We start from the raw sequence: 24,686 nt of genomic DNA, 5'->3' as shown, positions 1-24,686 counted from the left end.
ATGGATTCTTCCAAACTGAAGGCCATGGAAGAGATGAATGAGAGCCCAACAGTAAAGAACACTTTTACTGCCATTCATATTCACACATACTGTATCTTAAACCTTTGACTCTTAACAGCACAAATTAACTCATCAAGAGCCAAGGTTGGAGTAAAAAACGAAGAATAAAACATTAGCTGTGTGTACCGCACATGTGCTCTCGGAGATAATCTCTCTTTATCCCTTTCTCTCTCTTTCTCAGCAGCACCTGATTTCATCTCTGTTGGCAGTAGCGTTCCTCACTTCCTTCGGGAGCTCCATGCGCTATGGCTATAACCTGGCAGTGGTCAACTCCCCCGCAGTGGTAAGACCATTGCACTACACTCAACTGATATTCTCTAGATTGTACATTCCATACTTGCTTGCATTGAATACTCTGCTGTGGACAAATCCTAATGTGTGGAACCCAGAATCTCACCCAAATCATGTATTGATGTCAATGGGAGATGTGCGTGATCATTGAAGTTACATGCACACAATTTAGGATTCAGCCTACTTTCACCAGTCTACACTATTGACTATTTGACTATGGGCTGAATCCCATAGAGATCCTATTAAATTACTAATTCCTAATTCTATGCTGAATCCTATGTGCATGTCATTTTCTCACAAATCTCCCATGGATATTAATATGATTTTATGAAGTTTGTATTATGAGTATACAGTCACCTCAAATTATTGGCACCCTTGAGAAAGATGAGCAAAAAAGACTGCATAAAATAAATAATACAAATACCGAGCTATATTGTATGCTAAATTTTTTTTGAAAATTGTGTTATTTGATACTAATACAATTGCTTAGAGAAAGAGATTTTGTTTAAGACGGTTTTTTTTTATCAAGAAAATATGTGTGTCAAAATTATTGGCACCCCTAAGATTCTTATAAATAAAATCAAGCCAAATGAAAGATGCATTAACATTCTACGTAGCACACACCCCAATGCATTTTGGTCCCCCTGCAGGTCGAGGCCCCCTAGATAGCATATGAACACATCATAAGCCATGTAAAATAAAAAATAAACAAGCATCAAATAACATATACGAGCAGGAAACAAATAGATGTAACCCAGACTTAATCTATGCTAATTTAGCTATTCAAAACTAAAATTAAATAAAAAGATGCAAACAAAAAACTATTAAATAAGATTCAATATTTACAAAATGTACAGGAGCTCTCTGCCTAGGCGACCTCACGGCGCCATGGCAAAATAGAAACGTGTAGAATAGCAGGACATTTGCTGTAAAACAGCAATATTTTCTCTCAGCAAAAGGTGTAAAATAGCATGAGATTAGCTATAAAACTGTTAACTCTTCTCTCTGCCCGATGTCAATTTTTTAAATATATATATTTTTTGGGGGGTTGCTTGAACCTGGGGGGGTGGGGGGGTTCAAGTCTCTAAATCTACAATTAGACGCCACCTCCATGCCAATAGGCTATTTAGAAGGGTTGCCATGAAAAATACTTTCTTGAGAGCAACCAACAAATGTAAATGCCAAACGGCATTGGCACTTGGATTGGAACCAGGTGCTATAGTCAGATGAGAAGAAAATAGAGCTCTTTAGCCATGCACACCAGTGGTGGGTTTGGCCTCGAAAGAAGGATGCATAAGCAGAAAATAACCTCATACCTACTGTAAAATATGGTGGTGGATCTTTGATGTTATGGGGCTGTTTTTCTTCCAATGGTCCGGAGACCCTTGTTAAGATCTCTACTAAGTACCAAGACATTTTAGCCAAAAACCTGGTTGCTCCTGTAGTCTATCACAGTGCCATCCGTTTTGTCTCCAAAGCCCCATACACTACCCACCACTGTGACCTGTACGCTCTTGTTGGCTGGTCCTCACTACATGTTCGTCGTCAAACCCACTGGCTCCAGGCCATCTATAAATCACTGCTAGGCAAATCCCCGCCCTATCTTAGCTCATTGGTCACCATAGCAGCACCCACCCGTAGTCTGCGCTCCAGCAGGTATATCTCACTGGTCATTCCCAAAGCCAACACCTCCTTTGGCCGCCATTCCTTCCAGTTCTCTGCTGCCAATGACTGGAACGAATTGCAAAAATCTCTGAAGCTGGAGACTCTTATCTCCCCCAATAACTTTAAGCATCAGTTGTCAGAGCACCTTACCGATCACTGCACCTGTACACAGCCCATCTGAAATTAGCCCACCCAACTACCTCATCCCTATATTGTTATTTAATTTGCTCTTTTGCACCCCAGTATCTCTATTTGCACATAATCTCTTGCACATCTAGCATTCCAGTGTTAATACTATTGTAATTATTCTGCACTATAGCCCATTTATTGCCTTACCTCCATAACTTGCTACATTTGCACACACTGTATATATATTTTCTGTTGTATTTTCTGACTTTATGTTTTTTTTCTTTACCCCATATGTAACTCTGTGTTGTTTTTATTGCACTACTTTGCTTTATCTTGGCCAGGTCGCAGTTGTAAATGAGAACCTGTTCTCAACTGGCTTACCTGGTTAAATAAAGGTGAAATAAATAAAAAAATAAAGGAGAGGCTAAAACTTGGCTGCAAGTGGATCTTCCAGCAAGACAATGACCCCAAGCAAGGGGAGGGTGAACAAAGTATTGAAAACAGGGGTGCCAATAATTTTGACACCTATCTTTAGATCCAGCCACTCCAAAGCTAATGCTAAGTGTATCCTGCATCCCAAAGCTAATGCTAAGTGTATCCTGCATCCCAATGCTAATGCTAACTGTATCCTACAGCCCAATGCTAATGCTAACTGTATCCTACAGCCCAAAGCTAATGCTAACTGTATCGTACAGTCCAATGCTAATACTAACTGTATCCTGCAGCCCAGGGGTGCCACTTTGGTTTTAGAAGTGGGGGGGACATAACCTGGCAGGGGTATGGGGGTCCTCCCCCAGAATGTGTTGGGCATCTAAAGCTCATTTCCTGCATTTTTACACAATCCAATATGCTGTCTCTATTTAGAACAAAAAGTAAGCACAATTGCCCACAGTCATCAAGCTAGGTAAAATATCATTATTAAATATGTTTAAGTTATAAATACGACTGAACTAGATCAAAGGTAATTCAATAATACATATTGTGATGCACCTTTAACCAATAGCCTAACAAAGGAACAACTCTTGAAAAAATACAGACTTTTGATTTTTATTAAGACATCCTCTATATCAAATTTCAGCTAGACCGACCAGCCAGCCCGAGCCGCCTGTACGCCCGACCCCCACCAGTCTAGTCAATAACTCAACTCTCTCCCAACACAAGTTCCTTCGCAGTTCCCACCTTAAAACCCACAAGAAAACCCACATACACCTCAAATATACATTAACACACAGAAACAGCAAATCCTACATATAATTAATCTTATAGGCCTAATAGTACTTTAGAGCTCTTTTTACTTGCACACAATATAGCTGGGTAGCACCGTCCTGTTCTTAGGGGTCCACCACCCTGCAGCGCCCCAACTCAACACACCCCACTCAGCCTTAGGATCTTAGTGAAACATTAATTATTGGTTTCGGGTCTGTCAGGCCAAGGCCAGAGTGACAACCCACAGGACTGCAGACCCCCAGGGCCAGGACTGAGCAGTCCAGCAGCTAGGGATTGCCTAAATAGGTATCTCCCCTGACGTGGGCATGTTTTCAATACAGACTCCTTTAGTCATACTGTATTCCATATAAGGCATCCAGACTTTATGAAAGTTGCCCAGTATACCTTTAATCTGGTAATAAATCAAAGCTAGTGATACAAACTTGACATTGTGGGAGGATAACCAACCTTCCAATTAAGGGCAATGCATTTAGCCGCTATAAATGCTTGGTTACACAGTTTCTTCAGATAACAGTCTCCAGTATCAACATTTCCAAGCAAACAAAAACAGGGAGAAGGGAGAATCTGTAGACATGCTGAGATAAAATAACATACACTTTGCCAGAATTCAGCCACCCTTCACAAGACCATAACATATGCAAATAAGATACCTTTTGTGTTTTACAGCTCCAGCAGAGGAATGATATTTCCCCTCTCTCCGCTGGGATTCTCTGCCTCTGACCCTATTACGGGGGCTGAGTCACTGGCTTATTAGTGTTCTTCCATGCCGTCCCTAGGAGGGGTGCATAACGTCGTGCTAGGCTTTTTTTCGCTATACTCGACTTGAGTGGTTTGAGTCACTGATGTGATCTTCCTCTCTGGTATGCGACCCCTCGGGCTCGTGAGGTGGAGGAGATCTTCGTGGGCTATACTCAGCCTCGTCTCAGGGTAGTAAGTTAGGTCTGTTGATATCCCTTTAGTGGTGTGGGGGCTGTGCTTTGGCAAAGTGGGTGAGGTTATATCCTGCCTGGTTGGATATGGGTGGGGTTATCATCGGATGGGTCCACAGTGCTGTCTTATCTGGTGTCGTGTGAACTTAAGTATGCGCCCTCTAAGTCTCCCATCTCGCTCTCTCTCCCCTCCCAGAGGACCTTAGCCCTAGGACCATGCCTCAGAACTACCTGGCCTGATGACTCCTGGCTGTCCCCGTCCCCAGTCCACCTGGTCGTGCTGCTGATCCAGTTTCTGCTGTTTTTCCTGTGGCTATGGAACCCTGACCTGTTCACCAGACATGCTACCTTGTCGTGCTGCTGCTCCAGTTTCAACTGTTCTGCCTGCAGCTATGGAACCCTGACCTGTTCACTGGACGTGCTACCTTGTCCGGGACCTGCTTTTTCGACCCTCTCTCTCTCTCTACCGCACCTGTTGTCTCGACCTCTGAATGCTCGGCTATGAAAAGCCAACTGACATTTACTCCTGAGGTGCTGACCTGTTGCACCCTCTACAACCACTGTGATTATTATTTGACCCTGATGGTCATCTATGAACGTTTGAACATCTTGAAGAATGATGGCCTGATTCACGCAGTCTCCTCTGAACAGTTGATGTTGAGATGTGTCTGTTACTTGAACTCTGTGAAGCATTTATTTGGGCTGTAATTTCTGAGGCTGGTAACTCTAATGAACTTATCCTCTGCAGCAGAGGTAACTCTGGGTCTTCCTTTCCTGTGGCGGTCCTCATGAGAGCCAGTTTCATCATTGCGCTTGATGGTTTTTGCGACTGCACTTGAAGAAACTTTCAAAGTTCTTGACATTTTCAGTATTGACTGACCTTCATGTCTTAAATTAATGATGGACTGTTGTTTCTCTTTGCTTATTTGAGCTGTTCTTGCCATAATATGGACTTGGTCTTTTACCAAATAGGGCTATCTTCTGTATCCCACCCCTACCTCGTCACAACACAACTGATTGGCTCAAATGCATTAAGGAAAGAAATTCCACAAATTAACTTTTAACAAGGCACACCTGTTAATTGAAATGCATTCCAGGTGACTGTCAGTAGCTGAGTGTAGATGCGGTGTGGAAATCAAGCGCAGGAAACACGGGCGTTCGTGAACAGACTTAGTAAACGAAAGCAGCACCAAACAGGCGAACAGCCAACCCAACCGGGAGGCAAAATACAAATTACGCACAATAAACACAGTGCGTAAAACGACGATAGCGCACACAGTGCGGACTCTCGAAAAACAACAAAACACGAGAGTAAATACAGAGAGCAACAGCTTGACAAAAAACAATCACACATAACACCTGACCCAACACACGATAACTAAATAGGAAACAAAATCAAACACTAACAAGGGACAGGTGTACAAACAGACAAAACCAAACAAACATGAAACAACGAACGGTGGCAGCTAGTACTCCGGGGACGACGACCGCCGAAGCCTGCCCGAACAAGGAGGAGGAGCAGCCTCGGCCGAAACCGTGACAGTACCCCCCCCTTGACGCGCGGCTCCAGCCATGCGCCGATCCCGGCCTCGGGGACGACCAGGACGACGCGGAGCAGGGCGCGTAGGATGACCCCGATGGAACTCGGTCAGCAGGGACAGGTCTAATATGTCCCTCCTCGGCACCCAGCACCGCTCCTCCGGGTCGTACCCCTCCCACTCCACGAGATATTGGAGACCCCCCATCCGGCGTCTCGAATCAAGGATGGACCTCACAGTGTACGCCGGAGCCCCCTCGATGTCCAACGGGGGCGGAGGAGTCTCCTCTATCTCATAGTCCTGGAGTGGACCAGCTACCACCGGCCTGAGGAGAGACACATGGAACGAGGGGGTTAATATTCCTGTAATCAATAGGCAGTTCTAACCTGTAACACACCTCGTTCAACCTCCTCAGGACTTTGAATGGCCCCACAAACCGCCGACCCAGCTTCCGGCAGGGCAGGCGGAGGGGCAGGTTTCTGGTCGAGAGCCAGACTCGATCTCCAGGTGCGTATACAGGCCCCTCACTGCGGTGGAGATCGGCGCTCGTCTTATGCCGACGGATGGCCCGCTGCAGATGGACGTGGGCAGCGTTCCATGTCTCCTCCGAGCGCCGCACCCACTCATCCACCGCCGGGGCCTCGATCTGGCTCTCGTGCCAAGGTGCCAGAACCGGCTGGTACCCTAACACACACTGGAAAGGGGTTAGTTGGGTGGAGGAGTGGCGGAGAGAGTTCTGCGCCATCTCGGCCCACGGAACGTATCTCGCCCACTCCTCCGGCCGGCCCTGGCAATAAGACCTCAGAAACCTACCCACATCCTGGTTGACACGTTCAACCTGCCCATTACTCTCCGGGTGGTAACCCGAGGTAAGGCTCACCGAAACCCCCAACCGTTCCATAAAGGCTCTCCACACTCTGGAGGTGAACTGGGGGCCTCGATCAGACACTATATCCTCGGGTACCCGTAATGCCGGAAGACATGGGTAAACAGAGCCTCAGCGGTCTGTAGGGCAGTAGGGAGACCCGGCATGGGAAGGAGACGACAGGCCTTCGAGAACCGATCCACAACGACCAGGATGGTAGTATTCCCCTGTGAGGGGGGAAGGTCTGTAACAAGGTCCACCGAGAGGTGGGACCAGGGTCGTTATGGAACGGGCAGGGGTTGTAGCTTACCCCTGGGCAAATGTCTGGGCGCCTTACACTGTGCACACACCGAACAGGAGGAGACATAAACCCTCACATCCCTGGCTAACGTTGGCCACCAGTACTTAGTGCTAAGGCAGTGAACTGTCCGGCCGATACCTGGATGTCCAGAGGAGGGGGGACGTATGAGCCCAATAAATGAGGCGATCGCGTGCACTCGAGCGGAACGTACGTCCGACCCACTGGACACTGTGGAGGACTTGGGTCGGTGCGTAACGCCCGCTCGATCTCTGCATCGACCTCCCATACCACCGGTGCCACCAGACAAGACTTTGGTAGTATGGGAGTGGGCTCAACGGACCTCTCCTCCGTGTCATACCGCCGAGACAGGGCATCTGCCTTCCCGTTCTGGGACCCAGGGATGTAAGTGATTTTAAACACAAACCGGGCTAGAAACATAGTCCAGCGGGCCTGGCGAGGATTCAGTCTCCTAGCTGCCCGAATGTACTCCAGGTTACGGTGGTCCGTCAAAATGAGGAAAGGGTGTTGAGCCCCCTCAAGCCAATGCCTCCACACCTTTAGGGCCTGTACCACGGCTAACAGCTCCCTGTCCCCTACGTCATAATTCCGCTCCGCCGGACTGAGCTTCTTAGAATAAAAGGCACAGGGGCGGAGCTTAGGTGGTGTGCCAGACCGTTGTGAGAGGACGGCCCCAATACCGGCCTCGGACGCGTCTACCTCTACCTGGAATGGTAAAGCGGGATCCGGATGCGCCAACACCGGCGCCGAGGTAAACAGGTCCTTCAGTCTCCCAAAAGCCCTGTCTGCCTCAGCTGACCACCGCAAGCGCACCGGACCCCCCTTCAACAGAGACGTTATGGGAGCTGCCACCTGTCCAAAACCCCGGATAAACCTCCGGTAATAATTCGCAAAACCCAAGAACTGTTGCACCTCTTTCACAGTGGTTGGGGTTTGCCAATTACGCACAGCTGACACCCGGTCAACCTCCATCTTCACCCCTGACGCAGACAACTGATAACCCAAAAAGGAGACCGACTTCTGAAAGAACAGACATTTCTCTGCCTTGACATATAGGTCATGCTCCAACAGTCTCCTCAACACTCGGCGCACCTGGGCCACATGCTCAGCTCGGGTAGAACTGTACACCAGAATATCGTCTATGTACACGACTACTCCCTGCCCCTGCATGTCCCGGAAAATCTCATCTACAAAGGATTGGAAGACTGAGGGAACATTCATTAACCCATATGGCATGACGAGATACTCGTAATGACCGGAGGTCGTGCTAAATGCTGTCTTCCATTCATCGCCCTCTCTAATGCGCACCAAGTTATATGCGCTCCTGAGATCCAATTTTGTGAAGAACTGAGCACCGTGTAATGACTCCGTCATAGTCGCAATCAGAGGAAGTGGATAACTGTACTTCACCGTAATCTGATTGAGACCGCGGTAATCAATACACGGGCGCAAACCTCCATCTTTTTTCTTCACAAAAAAGAAGCTTGAGGACGCGGGAGAAGTGGAGGGCCGTATGTATCCCTGTCTCAGAGACTCGGCGATGTAAGTTTCCATCGCCTTCCTCTCCTCTTGAGACAAGGGATACACATGGCTTCGCGGGAGTGCTGCTCCTAACTGGAGATCTATCGCACAATCCCCCTGTCTATGAGGCGGCAGCTGCGCCGCCCTTGTCTTACTAAACACCAGTGTCAAATCCTCATACTCGGGGGGAATATGCAGTGCGGGCATTTGATTTGGACTCTCCACCGAGGTCGCCCCTATGGAAACACCCAGACATAGCCCCTCACACTGAACAGACCACCCTTTAAGAGCTTTCTCTCGCCACGAAATAGTAGGATCATGGGTAATCAACCAGGAAGTCCCAGCACCACCGGATACGCAGGAGAGTCAATCAGATAGAGCTGAATCGTCTCCTCATGACCCCCTGCGTCTTCATCCTAAGGGGCGCTGTGACCTCCTAATTAACCCAGATCCTAACGGACGGACTATCTAGGGCATGTACAGGGAAAGGCTTATCAACGGGAAGGAGAGGAATCCCTAACTCTACACAGAACTGGCGATCTACAAAATTCCCAGCTGCGCCTGAATCTACTAGCGCCTTATGCTGGGAACGAGGTGCAACCTGTGGGAAACAAACAGGCAAGGTTATGTGAACGACAGAAAGCTCTGGGTAAGTAGGGCGCCTACTCACCTGGGGAGGACTCCCCAATGCGTGGCCTGCCTTCACCTCCACCGGGGGACCTTCCCCAACACCTAGCCGCGGTGTGCCCTCCACGGCCACAGTTGGTGCAGGGAACGGCCCCCCTCGGGTTCCTACTCCTCCGTTCTCTAGCGCCAGCACCTCCGAGCTCCATAGGGCTCGGCTCGAAGGTGCCGGAAGGTGGAAAGGGCAACCCCCACCCGGGACGTCCACGGGTGGCGAGCAGGGTGTCCAGCCGAATGGCCATGTCGACCAGTTGGTCAAACGACAACGTGGTATCCCTGCACGCCAACTCTCTCTGGACGTCCTCCCGGAGGCTGCAGCGGATGTGGTCTATGAGGGCCCGCTCATTCCACCCTGCATCTGCCGCTAGAGTCCGGAACTCCAAAGCAAAATCCTGTGCGCTCCTCATCCCCTGTCGGAGGTAGAACAGACGCTCCCCCGCCGCCTTCCCTTCTGGTGGATGGTCAAACACGGCACGGAAGCGGCGGGAGAACTCCGCATAGGTAATAGTAGCGGCGTCTATTCTCCTCCATTCGGCGTTGGCCCACTCCAACGCCTTGCCGGTGAGACAGGAGATGAGGGCGGAGACGCTCTCGTGTCCCGAGGGCGCCGGGTGTACGGTGGCGAGGTAGAGCTCCACTTGCAGCAGGAACCCTTGACACCCGGCAGCGGAGCCGTCGTACGCCCTCGGGAGCGAGAGCCGAATCCCGCTGGGTTCCGGAAGGGGGGACAGGAGGACTGACCGATGGGGATGGTCCGGTAGGTGGGGGCGTGGGTACCCCGCTGCTTTCCCATCGGTGGAGAGTGTTCATCACCCGATCCAGGGCGTGACCGATCTGGTTGATCCTGTCCTCCTGCCCACGAAGACGGTCCTCCATGATGTCCGTTGGCGCGGTTGCTCCTGCTGATTCCATGGGTTGATGTGTGATTCTGTCAGTGGCTGAGTGTAGAAGCGGTGTGGAAATCAAGCGCAGGAAACACGGGCGTTCGTGAACAGACTTAGTAAACGAAAGCAGCACCAAACAGGCGAACAGCCAACCCAACCGGGAGGCAAAATACAAATTACGCACAATAAACACAGTGCGTAAAACGACGATAGCGCACACAGTGCGGACTCTCGAAAAACAACAAAACACGAGAGTAAATACAGAGAGCAACAGCTTGACAAAAAACAATCACACATAACACCTGACCCAACACACGATAACTAAATAGGAAACAAAATCAAACACTAACAAGGGACAGGTGTACAAACAGACAAAACCAAACAAACATGAAACATCGAACGGTGGCAGCTAGTACTCCGGGGACGACGACCGCCGAAGCCTGCCCGAACAAGGAGGAGGAGCAGCCTCGGCCGAAACCGTGACAGTGACTACCTCATGAATCTCAAATATAAAATATATTTTGATTTGTTTAACACTTTTTTGGTTACTACATGATTCCGTATGTGTTATTTAATAGTGTTGATATCTTCACTATTATTCTACAATGCAGAAAATAGTCAAAGTAAAGAAAAACCCTTTTGACTGGTTCTGTATATTTTTAGAGCATGACCAAACATTTTTTTGTTTTTATGGTTGAAACACACTAAGGCCAAATTACTGTCGTCAGAACAAACTTCACACACACAATGGAGCTAGCTGACAGTGCGCATGAACAATGCAAGGTCTGTCTCTTCCTGTCTCACCGTTCCTCCGCTGAGTATGTGAGTGGTTGAATTGATCCTGAATTGGCCAAACTGTATGGACTGATGGTAAATTGATTAAGAGGTTGAGGTAAAAGAGGACAGGGCAGTGGAATTGAATTAGTCCTGGTCTGTGACCCGACAATGCCAGGGAGAGAGGAGCAGCACGGGCCACATGACAAGGACTCCCAGCTTGGCTGTGATTCTGCATTCCCCTCTAAAGGTTCTGATTGGCCAGATAGAGATGGATTGAATGTGAGTGTGGCTTTCTCATTGGCACTGGCATTTTGGCTGTCATTTTGGGAAAGTAAGAATGACAATTAGGGAGTGTGTTGTATGTTTTGATGCTGGTGACAAATTGAAGTCGTAGTGACATTATCTAACCCATTGTACACATGGTATGTTATACAGTAATTTGAATGGTGTCAGATGATGGTTATGTGATAACATCTCTTTGCCCCTCTCAATTTAATTCTACTCAATGACCTCAATCGGCATGAAAGGTATCTTACTTACACTGCCAAATCAAGAGCACAAGAACAAATTAACATTAACATTTACATTTTAGTCATTTAGCAGACGCTCTTATCCAGAGCGACTTACAGTTAGTGAGTGCATACATTTTTCATACATAATTAAATCAATGAAAAGTCATCATAGTGATTAACAGTAGTAATACTGTTATAGTAATACTATTTCAATCCCCCCTCTTTCTTTATATCTTTCTCCCTGTTTCTCTCTATCCCTCAGTACATTAAAGACTTCTACAATAGAACATCAGTGAGTCGTCATGGCACATGGCTGGGTGGGGAGGCTCTGACCCTCATGTACTCTCTCACCGTGTCAATCTTTGCCATTGGGGGTCTACCGGGGATCCCTCATGGTGGGCATGCTCGTCACCAGGTTCGGCAGGTGAGATCCTCACACACTCCCCATACACACACTCCCAGTGACACACACTCCTATACAGGGTTTACACTGGATGATTCCACCATAATATATTGGGTTTTAGAAGTTAAATATTCTCTGCTCCCCATTCGAGACAGTGTTCATCTTTATTTACACCTTTGTATGTGTAATACATGTTAGAATGGACCTAATGAAAGGGAAGGCATGACTGGATTTGGAAAGTCCTGTCCTTTGAAGACCTTTGATTTGGTTTTGGTCAATGGCTGAGCCCTCCAGACTCTGCGGCTGCAGGGTGGCTGTTGGCCAGTTGACATGAACAGCCTCAGAGACACACTGCAGCATCTGGAGCTCTGGGCACTGCCATCCTGCCTGGCACTCTGAGCTAGTCACATACACACACCACTGAGGGCATTAGAGTTGTGCCTCCATCTATCACCCCTGAGTGACCTTCTGCCCTCTGACCCCAGGGATGACCCTGCCCTGGCTCCCTTGGTCTCCTCTGCCCTTCAGAGCACACAATGTCCGTCCTGTCTGCCTTTCAGAGTGCATAGTGTTTACTTACACTGTGCCCTTTAGAGTTCTAACTCTTTTCCCTCAAAATAATGTAGGCCCTGAGCGAATTTCAAGTCTGCTGAGCACAAACTTGAACTTTGTGAAACTTCTGTGCAACTTCCAGCGCGCGTTTACTGTGAACACAGCCTGTACCCGTTTTAAGTTAGAGTTTTAAGTGACCAAGTAGGCTACTGTGGCTGTTTGATCGTCATGTAGGCCTACCAGAGTGGCCTACCATCAAAAACAATGGAGAAAATGCATCTCATAACATTTTAACATGGAAATAGCTGTTCTATCATTCAGCCTACAGTAGCAGCAAATGTGTGGTGTTCAATGTAGACCTATATTCCATGAAAAAAAAAAAACATGCAGGGCTTGACATTAACCTGTTTATCCACTTGTCCTTCAGACAAGGAGGTGACTTAAAATGTTGTTGTGTTGTTTGATGCAAGAAACGACTTTACAAAATAAAATTTATTATTATTCCCATACCATTATTACAGAGAATCAGACAAATTATGTTACCCCCTCCCTATTGGCTACTTAGCTTATTCAAGCCTGTCTCAAAATACAACACTTCCCCTTTAAGACAAAAAAAAAAAAAGCTCTTTACCTGAATGGCTTTTCAAAGATGTCTAGAAATGTACACGTTTTGTGCTTTTGTAGGAAGCAATCACTCCCCCATTGTGGACTACAAATGAGCTATAACTGGGCTAATAACTCACTAACTAGCAAAGAATATGAGCAAATGTGCACACGTGGCTAGCTCTCGCTTTGATCTCAAAACAAGCGCATCTACATACGACCGCTCGTGCTGTAAACAGTCCAGTTCAAAGTGAATGGCACAGATCCATATATGGCAATGGTCTATTTGTGTATAGACCTACTGCAGCTCTGATTGGTTATGGCGCACCTGTCTGTGTAGAGTACGGGCTGAGTAGTGCCTGTCAATCCAATAGAATCCTACTTCGATCCGCTCTGCCTACAACAAAATCTCTTGCGTAGTTAGTTTTGCATACTACGTTTGCGTAGTTCGTTTTGTTTTGGTATGTTGCATTGAAAGTGGCAAATATTGCGTGGATTCGATCACAATTCCCACAGTAAAGGGAAACATTGATAGTGTTAACGGGGGAAACTCTAGAAAGTTGAGTGAACTTCGCGGGGCTGATATTTCTTCTGCTCGGTGGAGCTGCGCGCCCACGCATGTGCGCGGCTTAGAGGGAACATTGCAAACTACCCTATGGTGTACACTCTCTCTGTCCCCTCTACACTGCACACTACCTGTCCCCTATACCCTTTGGAGTGCAGTCAGTGCACTCTCTGTCCCCTCTGCCCAGCTCTTTAAATAGTTTTTTTGTATTCAGTGCAGGCTTAGATCTAATTTATCTAAAGCATTCATACGATCTGACTGGACATTTATATGCTAATGAAAGAGAACAATTTACGAGCACAGGTATGAGCTGATCAATTTCATCACCCAGCAGTGTTTTATGGGTGATCAGAACTCTCAACGCCCTCCCTGACTGTATATTTGGGGGAGACTTTACTACTCTATGTCATAAAACAAATATATGTACTCCTGCTATTGCCTCTGGTCCATGTGCTTTTATGCACCGCTTGTGCAAATACATAAATACAACAGTTTGGGGTTTGGTACATTAATTAGCTGGCTCTGATAATCTAAGCGTTTTAATGGTGGACGGCCAACCATAACTTTTGCGTGTGTGTGTATAGGAAAGGCACGGTGATGAACTCGACGGTGTTGGTGTTCAGCGCTGGATCACTCATGGGCTTCAGCAGGATCTGTGGCTCTCCAGAGATGGTCATCTTTGGCCGCTTCGTCACGGGGATCCACTCCGGTACAAACATACATGTGTGTCCACTCAGTGAGAGGGGTAGTGTTCAGGGGTGAGAGTTAGAGTTAAGATAAGGGTCAAGGTTCAGGAGTGGTCAAGGTTCAATCAGTCAGAGTTCTATACATATATATGTGGCACAATAGCTGGATAAAGTTACGAATGTTGCAATGAAAAGAAGGTGAATGTTTGCTCACTGTTTAATGTTTCCATCCACGTTGTCATTGTTGTGTTGTATTGTGAAGGTATCTCTCTGAGTGTGGTGCCCATGTATCTGGGAGAGATAGCTCCTAAGAACCTGCATGCTTTCCTGGGGCTCGTGCCCAGCATCTTCATCTGTGCTGTGGTCTTCTCGGCCCAGATCCTGGGTCTACACGAACTTCTGGGAAAGGTACGCCAAAGACCAGGAAAAGCTTTAAACGTGGCATTCATATGCTTAGAGAACTATATCTTTATTAATGTATACCAGAGGTGAGCTGTAGGTTAAGTGGAGGTGACAAGTGGCAAGCCTTGTGGTCCTCTGTAGCTCAATTGGTAGAGCATGGCGCTTGTAACGCCAGGGTAGTGGGTTCGATCCCTGGGACCACCCAGACCTAAAAATGTATGCACACATGACTGTAAGTCGCTTTGGATAAAAGCGTCTGCTAAATGGCATATTATATCATATTATTGTCACGGTTCCGTGATCGCAGCAGGATAGAGGAGTGTATTTGTGTGTTTAATGGGAGTGTGTACCTGTGTGTGTTGGTTTCTCACTACCTCCGTCTGCTCCTCCTGCTGATTACCCCCGTGTCTAGAGTGAACCTCCCCCACAGCCCCAAATTGAATTTAAATTGAATGTTAGTGGTTGTCCACTGTTACTCTGTGCCCATGCTGTGCCAGGCTGTGCCACCTGTGCCCATGCCCCACATGCCCAAATATGTCTGTCTCTCTTGCAGCTCTGGTTCTATACCAATGACATCTTTGAGAACGCGGGCATCCTAGCTCCAGAGATCCAGTACAGTACAGGAGCCATCGAGATCATTGCTGGCCTCATTAGGGTGAGTCTATGGGATTTGGGTTAAGTTTGCGCTGTCATAGTTTTCTCTTTTAATGGTTCTCTTATTAATGTTTTGTTGCTTTCCGTCTCTTTGTACAGTATCTCGTGTTTCTCTCTCCCTCTCTCTCTAGTGTTTTACCATAGAGAAGCTGTGCAGAAGGCCTCTCATCATCGGGGGGTTTCTAGTCATGGGATTCTGCTGTGCTGGGATCACCCTCTCCCTCATTTTACAGGTGTGTATTTGTGTGTGTGTGGGTGTGTTTTTACTATATTAATTTACTCCTTGTGATACGACAGAGTACTTTATTCAATTTGATTAATCAATCCCATTTATTTTATAAAGCCATTTTTACATCAGCAGTTTTAACAAAGTGCTTTACAGATACCCAGCCTAATACCCCAAAGAGCAAGCAATGCAGAGGCAGAAGCACAGTGGCTAGGAGAAACTCCCTAGAAGGCTGGAACCTAGGAAGAAACCTAGAGAGGAACCAGGCTCAGAGGGGTGGTCAGTCCTTTTCTGGCTGTACCGGGTAGAGATTTAGGAGTGGCCAACTATGACAGTCAGTATATTCCTTAAGGAGATTTCTAAGTGAGGTCATGGCAACTTATATCTTCTACTTCTGCTTACAGGTTCACTTACCATTCATGTGTTATGTCAGTGTTGGATGTGTTATCAGTATCATTGCTGGTTTCTGCATTGGGCCAGGTGAGCTGCGTTCTTCTACAAACTTGATCTTCAAATCAAATCAAATCACATTTTATTTGCCACATGCGCCGAATACAACAGGTGTAGACATTACCGTGAAATGCTTACAGCCCTTAACCAACAATGCATTTATTTTTTTATAGAAAAGTAAAATAAAACAACAACAACAACAAAAAGTGTTGAGAAAAAAAAGAGCAGAAGTAAAATAAAATAACAGTAGGGACGCTATATACAGGGGGGTACCGGTGCAGAGTCAATGTGCGGGGGCACCGGCTAGTTGAGGTAATTGAGGTAATATGTACATGTGGGTAGAGTTAAAGTGACTATGCATAAATAATTAACAGAGTAGCAGCAGCGTAAAAAGATGGGGTGGGGGTGGGGGGGCAGTGCAAATAGTCCGGGTAGCCATGATTAGCTGTTCAGGAGTCTTATGGCTTGGGGGTAGAAGCTGTTGAGAAGCCTTTTGGACCTAGACTTGGCGCTCCGGTACCGCTTGCCGTGCGGTAGCAGAGAGAACAGTCTATGACTAGGGTGGCTGGAGTCTTTGACAATATTGAGTGTTTTCCTCTGACACCGCCTGGTATAGAGGTCCTGGATGGCAGGAAGCTTGGCCCCAGTGATGTACTGGGCCGTACGCACTACCCTCTGTAGTGCCTTGCGGTCGGAGGCCGAGCAGTTGCCATACCAGGCGGTGATGCAACCAGTCAGGATGCTCTCGATGGTGCAGCTGTATAACTTTTTGAGGATCTGAGGACCCATGCCAAATCTTTTCAGTGTCCTGAGGGGGAATAGGCTTTGTCGTGCCCTCTTCACGACTGTCTTGGTGTGTTTGGACCATGATAGTTCGTTGGTGATGTGGACACCAAGGAACTTGAAGCTCTCAACCTGTTCCTCTACAGCCCCGTCGATGAGAATGGGGGCGTGCTCAGTCCTCTTTTTTTCCCTGTAGTCCACAATCATCTCCTTTGTCTTTGTCACATTGAGGGTGAGGTTGTTATCCTGGCACCACACGGCCAGGTCTCTGACCTCCTACCTATAGGCTGTCTCATCATTGACGGTGATCAGGCCTACCACTGTTGTGTCGTCGGCAAACTTAATGATGGTGTTGGAGTCGTGCCAGGCCTTGCAGTCATGGGTGAACAGGGAGTACAGGAGGGGACTGAGCACGCACCCCTGAGGGGCCCCCGTGTTGAGGATCAGCGTGGCAGATGTGTTGTTACCTACCCTTACCACCTGGGGGCGGCCCGTCAGGAAGTCCAGGATCCAGTTGCAGAGGGAGGTGTTTAGTTCCAGGATCCTTAGCTTAGTGATGAGCTTTGAGGGCACTATGGTGTTGAACGCTGAGCTGTAGTCAATTAATAGCATTCTCACGTAGGTGTTCCTCTTGTCCCGGTGGGAAAGGGCAGTGTGGAGTGCAATAGAGATTGCATCATCTGTGGATCTGTTGGGGCGGTATGCAAATTGGAGTGGGTCTAGGGTTTCTGGGATAATGGTGTTGATGTGAGCCATGACCAGCCTTTCAAAGCACTTCATGGCTACAGATGTCAGTGCTACGGGTCGGTAGTCATTTAGGCAGGTTATCTTAGTGTCCTTGGGCACGGGGACTATGGTGGTCTGCTTGAAACATGTTGGTATTACAGACTCAGTCAGGGACATGTTGAAAATGTCGGTGAAGACACTTGCCAGTTGGTCAGCACATGCTCGGAGTACACGTCCTGCTAATCCGTCTGGCCCTGCGGCCTTGTGAATGTTGACCTGCTTAAAAGTCTTACTCACATCGGCTACGGAGAGCGTGACCACATAGTTATCAGGAACAGCTGGTGCTCTTACTCTTTTCCTTTCTCCTTATGAATTTACTTTCCATTCATTTTTGAGCCGAGAACACACACACACATCCAGGCTTCATACAGGGAGACATTGGAGTTGGGTCGCTTACCCGATTTGCTTGTGTCCGACCTCTGATGCACTTCGGTGCTGTGTAGGGAAATGGCGCCCTCTGGAGGTCGAAGTTGAGAGGTTGTAAATGCAGCCAATGGCCTTGCTCTAATCTCCCAATTATCTGCCTGTGTGTGATGATGATGTTTACATCCCATGTAAGAGAGACAAATGAGAGTGTGCTCTGTAGAGATGTATGCAGCCTATGATGTATGTATGTACAGTCCCTCCTACATCCCCCTTTGGTCCTTAGTGGATTGGCTCATTCTGTTTGGGATCCTGTCTTTAATTAGGCCTCCTCGCGCCTCATTGGTCAGAAACATGATGTATGCTGCCACTCAAGAGCAAATAAAGATGAATAATGAATCGGGGGCCTAACTCCTCATCAGTCTAAAAGTGTTATTCTTCCGGTACCCACAATAATCAGTCACAAATAATTATGCACAAATAATGCTGCCTTGACTCATGTTCATTCATAGGGTCATTAGCGGTGTAGTGACACAAGGCATTGCATATTCATCACCTGTGACCAAACGTTATTAGACACTCCACTTCCGGTAACACTTTATATGAAGGGGGTATACATAAAGCATTCTTAACACCTTTATGAAACCAGTCATTACACCTTCATGAATGTTGCAGTATCATTCATACAACATTCATAACACATGTATTCAACATAATTCATAAAGGGTCTTTCTAAACAAAAGTCCCTTTACATTATAGTACAAAACGTTTTTTTTTAAATCAAGATTGTGTTAGCCTGCTGAGATAAAGGCAAGGCATTAGTTTGTGGAGCTAATACAAGTCTTCAGGTCTCAGCTAAGGTTGCTTATTACCTCCATTACAATGTCAAACAATTGCTGAGGTGCCATCCAGACCTGGGTTTAAATAGTTTGCTTGAGCCTGAGCGTTTGCTTGAGCCTGCCTGGAATCCCAGATGGGCAGGTAGGGTTTGCACTTTTGGGACTATGCCATTAATTCCATTGGACCAGGAAAGCTCAATCAAGCACAGCTAGTTTATCTATTTGAAAGATGCCTACACCTAGGGCTGGTGCCATTTCCTACTGCCATTGTGACCTTGAGCAAAACATTTAACCCCTAAACTGCTACAAGGGTAATGCTTTAAGGCTGACCCTGTACTGCTCCCAGCCTGTTGCGTGAATATCGTGTCAGGGTGTCACGGATTCAGCCGAGGCTGCTCCTCCTCCTTGCTCGGGCAGGCTTCGGCGTTCGTCGTCGCCAGAGTACTAGCTGCTACCGATCTATGTTTCTGTGTTCTACTTGTTTTGTCTTTATTGTTCACACCTGGTTCCCGTTATGTATTGATTTCTTCCCTATTTAACCCTCTGGCTCCCACTGTATGTTGTGCGTGTTTGTTCATGTTTGGTTGTCGTCTGGTGAGCGGGTTTGTTTCCTCCCTGCGTGGAGGTTATGTTATTTATGTTACCTACGAGTAAAGTACGTTTTCGATTAGCTCTGTGTCCTGCGCCTGACTTCGTCCTAACGCATCACACTGACCTCCTAACACAGGGGTTTGGGTACTGTGACAGTAAATACATTTTTATTCAATGGGACTTTTATTTTGAAAACTCCTTATGAATGATGTTGAATAAATGTGTTTTGAAGGTTGTTATGAATGATACTGCATCACTCATAAAGGTGTTATGACTGGTGTTATGTATACCCCCTACATATAACGTGTTACCCCACTTCCGTACTTCCTGTATAGGTACAGTAGATAAAGAGCTCTTCTTAAAGCCACTTTACCCTGGCACTCTCCAGAGGGAATCACCTGACAGTTTGTTTACATAATGTGTGTTTGTATGTAGACTGTAATTATAGGTTGAATGTGTGTGTGTGCAGTGTACTAACGGCCAGTGTATGTATTGTAGCGGGCATTCCTTTCCTGATAACGGCGGAGCTGTTTAAACAGTCTCACCGGCCAGTAGCCTACACTGTGGGAGGATCCCTCAACTGGATTTTCAACTTCACAGTGGGCTTCGTCGTCCCCTTCCTACAGGTAACCAACAGCCTCTGCCCTCACTTCATATGGCCTCTGTCCTCACTTAACTTGACCTGGCTGTGCTCGTACTTAACATGGCATAAAAAATTCAGGTGCCACCTACTGCCGTTGTGCCCTTGAGCATGGCACCTAACACCTAACCTGCTCCAGTGGCTCTGCAGTGCAGCTGACACTGTGTTGCTCCAGCCTCTAGTGGGTGTATGTGTGGTGTCCGGGTGTGGTATTCTACTTTGCATGGCCTCAGCATGGCACTGCTTCTCCCTTACATGGCTTTACTTGACATGGCTTTGGCCCCCCACCCAGCATGACCTCGGTCCAGACTCAACATGGAGTCTTATCTAACATGGTGTCCACCCTCATCCAGCATGGCCAATGCCTTTGCTCATTAGGACAATATGTGAATTTTGGTTGTCCTAAATTGCTTACTCTCAAAAAACACAAATCAAGGCGAAGCACTATGAACGTTCTAATCTAAACCGTCTCTCTGACTGTCCGTCCCTCCCTGGTGTCAGATGTCCGCTGGGTCCTACTGCTACCTATGTTCTACTGCTTGTGTCTGCGACCTACAGTACGTGTTCTTCGTCATCCCCGAAACCAAGAACAAGACGTTTGTGGAGATCAGCCAGATGTTTGTTTCCAAGGAGGCGGTGCCAGAGACCCAGGGCCTGGGCCATCCCGACCAGCTCAAACTGAAGAAGATGAACGGATACGGAACCCTGGAGAACGGATCGCTGGTGTTTGACAGCTCCTCCTCCGTCCCCTGAGAGTGGCTCTGAGAGAGAGGTTGGCTGCGTCCCAATTCTCTGAAATGTCTTTCTTTCCTTCAGTATGACCATTGATAGGTTGAAGAGCAAATCATGCTCTTGCCGATCAGTGGCCACAAACTCAAGGAGATGAAGCAGATGTTTAAGACTATAGGGACATGGCCAGAAAGAGAGGAAGAGAGAGGCAGAAAACAAGGAATGACAGAAAAGGGGATTGAGTGAGTGAGAGAGAGAAGGTAAATGTCACAAATGTATTAATCTGTTTTGTAATGTAAAAAAACGAACTATTTTCATCATGAGAAGAATAGGCTACTATATCATGTCGTACTGACTGAGATGCCCAATATGCCCCCAAAAGCATCGGGATAACAATGCAGACTTCGTACTTCAAACTATATAATGCCATTTTTTAAATCTGTAATATTAGCCATCTTGGAGGTGTCATTTGTACATATTTCATTGTTCTGTAAATTAAAGGAGCATTATGTAATATTTTTGCAATATAATTTCAGAAAATGTCCTAAATATATCTGCAGAAATAGTGGAATGATAGTTTCACACAATCAAATTTGCATTCTGATGCAAAATTGCATTCTAATGGTGCAGCCTTCCTATTTGTCAACCAAAGATCATCTCTTATTGTCAAATTGGAAGGATGCACCCTCCCTCTCTTCGATCAGCATCACTCAGAGGCATAGTCATCTCCTCACCAGTCAACCAACAATGGCAGACTGGGGGCCAAGCATTCAACATGTGAATATAGCTCTGCCATTTCCTGGTTGCTAAAATTTGACATTGTTCACCTAATTTCAGTTTATGTGACAAAACAAGCAATGTAGAAAATCAGTGTACCATCTAAATCACTGCTAAATCTATTTTTAATAATGAAAAATATTGTATTTTCAGTTGTTTAAGCTGGTGGACCAAACCAAAAGTAAAAGACTCAAGAGCGAGTGTCCACCAACGTTGCAGGGGAAGGGATGCGGAGGAGGGAGGAGAGTTGTTTGAATTCAGTGTTGTTGCAATTCGCCTAGTTTCCATTAGGCGGCCTCAGTTTACAAAATGCCCCTTTAATTATTTCATAAAGATACTGTATGTCAAATCTTTCAAAAGAGTTTGTGCTGATCATGCGCAACAACATACTTTATTTTTTTGTGCTAACTATTTTGAAGTCTTACAGATTAAATTGTGACTGCGATTATTCAGCATCACATGCATGCATTACCCACACATACAGTAAGCACACACACTACACACATGCTTTATTTTTGTATTTGACCTTCCTATTCCAAACCAGTGCCTATCATTTTGCAGTCATTTCGAGGGCTGCAGCAGTAAGTGGGTAGTGGATATCTGGACTGCCAGATCTGGATCTAAACAGGGTGTAGCTCGATATGTTTTATACACACAGTATGGTTTTTGTCGAAAGCCAGCATTATTTTCTAATATATTACTGTATTTGAATCAAATATTCTATATAAGTAATAATATGCAAGGCTTTATGACGTAAATCAGGGATGGGCAACTTTTGTAGGCCAGCGGGTCAATTTCCAAAATGTTTTTTTTTTTTTACGGAAGTCAGTCAGGGTCTCAACTTACTATCGAGAGTTAGAATAGTAGAATAAACAAGGTGCAAGTTCAAATTTGGTTATGCATCAGTACTTTTTCTATTGTAATGTCAGTCATTGACAGTCACTCAATTAGCCCATGTAAGCTAAAATAAATTTGATTGGTAAGTTAGTCTAGCCAGCTATCTAAACTTGTAGTGATCGTGGTCGAATTACAGACCGGGCCCCCATTGATTTTGTAAGTCACTCTCACTCAGATATATGAACATGGCATAAGTCATGGCAAAATGTGTACAAGTACAGGAAATTAGCTGTAAAACTGCTAATTTTTCTCTTCACCCCATGGCAAAATGAGTAGAATTGCATGAAATAAGTTATAAAATTGCTAAGTTTTCTCTCTACCCAATGGCAAAAGGTGTAGAATGGCATCAAAAAAATTGCCCCCAACAAAATGTTGCTTACAGCCCCCAAAAGGCTAGGGCTGGCTCTGAATACATGTGTGGGTATGCAGACCCCCGCGCCACTGCGGCCCCTCTTGATGAGTTCAGATTTTTTTGTGGCCCCCACCTCCATCAAAGTTGCCCATCCCTGATGTAAATGATCAATAAAATAATTTGGTCAATGCAATCCTTTTTATTGTATAATAAAACTCAGGAGAGACATTAACATTTGTTTTAGTCATTGGAATCGAACACAGAACATGATGTATGGGTTTTGGAAATTGACTTTTGGGGTTTGGGGTTGTTTGGGATGTTTTACCACAAGTATTGTTTCTAGTGCTCTTGTGCAGCATACTAATGTTCCCTGGCAAGCTCTGCAGATGTACTGCACATGTCTCTGCCTGCCAGGCAGCTCCCTAGCATGGCAAAAAGAGACAGAGGTTAGCCCCCACTGACTGACTCATGCTTGGCTCTGTAACATGTGGACTTGTGCCTTTTCATTTACAAAGTGAATCCCCCAGACAGGGGGAGATATTTCACTGTGACATGACACATGATGGAGTTCCTGTCTCCCCACAGGATGTTCAGAGGCAACAACCTCTGTCTAATTAGCGGTAGAGGAATCTACTGTCTCTCAGCTGACAGGGCAGACTCAACTCTGACACCCAGTTGCCAGAAAGAGAAGAACCATTATAGTTATGTAGGGCTGTGGTCTACAGTACGCTGTAGTAGGGCTGTAGTCTACCTTAAAACTAATACACAACAGTACTATATTCTTACAGATATCACTAAATGTTCACATGTACTTTCTCACTTCCAATGCAAAAGCTCACTCAAACACAAGCAGGTATCTTGCATACACTACATTACATACACAGCTTTCTCTCTCTGCAGCATTGTAATTAATGGCAGCAGCCCTGTCATCACAAGCTCTGTGGTAAGCCTTATTGCAGTGTGTCCCTGTGGCCATGGAAGCCTGCCGCTGACGGATGTGTGTGTCGCCATGACTCCCTTGACGCGGTGCTATCACGGCCGCTGATGGCATTAACATGCAGGCAACACGGTGACAAATGCCCGTTATCAGTGAACGAGGCCGGTGACAAATGGAAGGGGCGCTCCATGGCCAGCCCTGTCATGGCGTAATAAAAAAAGATTGAGTCCCCCACACACCTCTGTTAATGGAATTTAGGCCGCTCTCGCTGGCTCCAATTAAAAGAGGAAGGAGGAGAGGTAGCTAGGTGGAAGGAGGAGAGGTAACTACATGGAGAGAGAGAGAGGGGTTAAAGGAGGAGAGGTAACTACATTACATTTACATTTTAGTCATTTAGCAGACGCTCTTATCCAGAGCGACTTACAGTTAGTGAATACATCTTTTTTTTATTTCTTTTTTTTTTATACTGGCCCCCCGTGGGAAACGAACCCACAACCCTGGCGTTGCAAACGCCATGCTCTATCAACTGAGCTACATCCCTGCCGGCCATTCCCTCCCCTACCCTGGACGACGCTGGGCCAATTGTGCGCCGCCCATGAGTCTCCCGGTCACAGCCGGCTGCAACAGAGCCTGGATTCGAACCAGGATCTCTAATGGCACAGTTAGCACTGCGATGCAGTGCCTTAGACCACTGCGCCACTCAGGAGCATGCCGAGCATACATGGAGAGAGAGAGAGGGGTTAAAGGAGGAGAGGTGGAAATGGAGCAAGGACCTAAGCATAGCTGCGGGAAGTATGGGTGCTGAGGGTGCTGTGATGAATAATCATAGTAAAAATAAAAATAAAATTACAAACGCTGGGCCTTTACTAGTATTAGCGGACCGATATACAGTTGAAGTCAGAAGTTTACATACACCTTAGCCAAATACATTTAAAATCAGTTTTTCACAATTCCTGACATTTAATCCTAGTAAAAATTCCCTGTCTTAGGTCAGTTAGGATCACCACTTTATTTTAAAAATGTGAAATGTCAGAATAATAGTAGAGAGAA

General features: G+C 46.4%; 1 pseudogene; it reads left to right on the top strand.

The window, feature by feature from the left end:
• On the top strand, positions 1-20,697 carry LOC121578551 (annotated as a pseudogene).
• The last annotated feature ends 3,989 nt before the right edge of the window (positions 20,698-24,686 follow it).

This window comes from Coregonus clupeaformis, chromosome 1, assembly GCF_020615455.1.
Source record: "Coregonus clupeaformis isolate EN_2021a chromosome 1, ASM2061545v1, whole genome shotgun sequence".
In the NCBI taxonomy this organism is placed as follows: Eukaryota; Metazoa; Chordata; class Actinopteri; order Salmoniformes; family Salmonidae; genus Coregonus; species Coregonus clupeaformis.
This window is presented reverse-complemented; position numbering and strand designations above follow the sequence as displayed.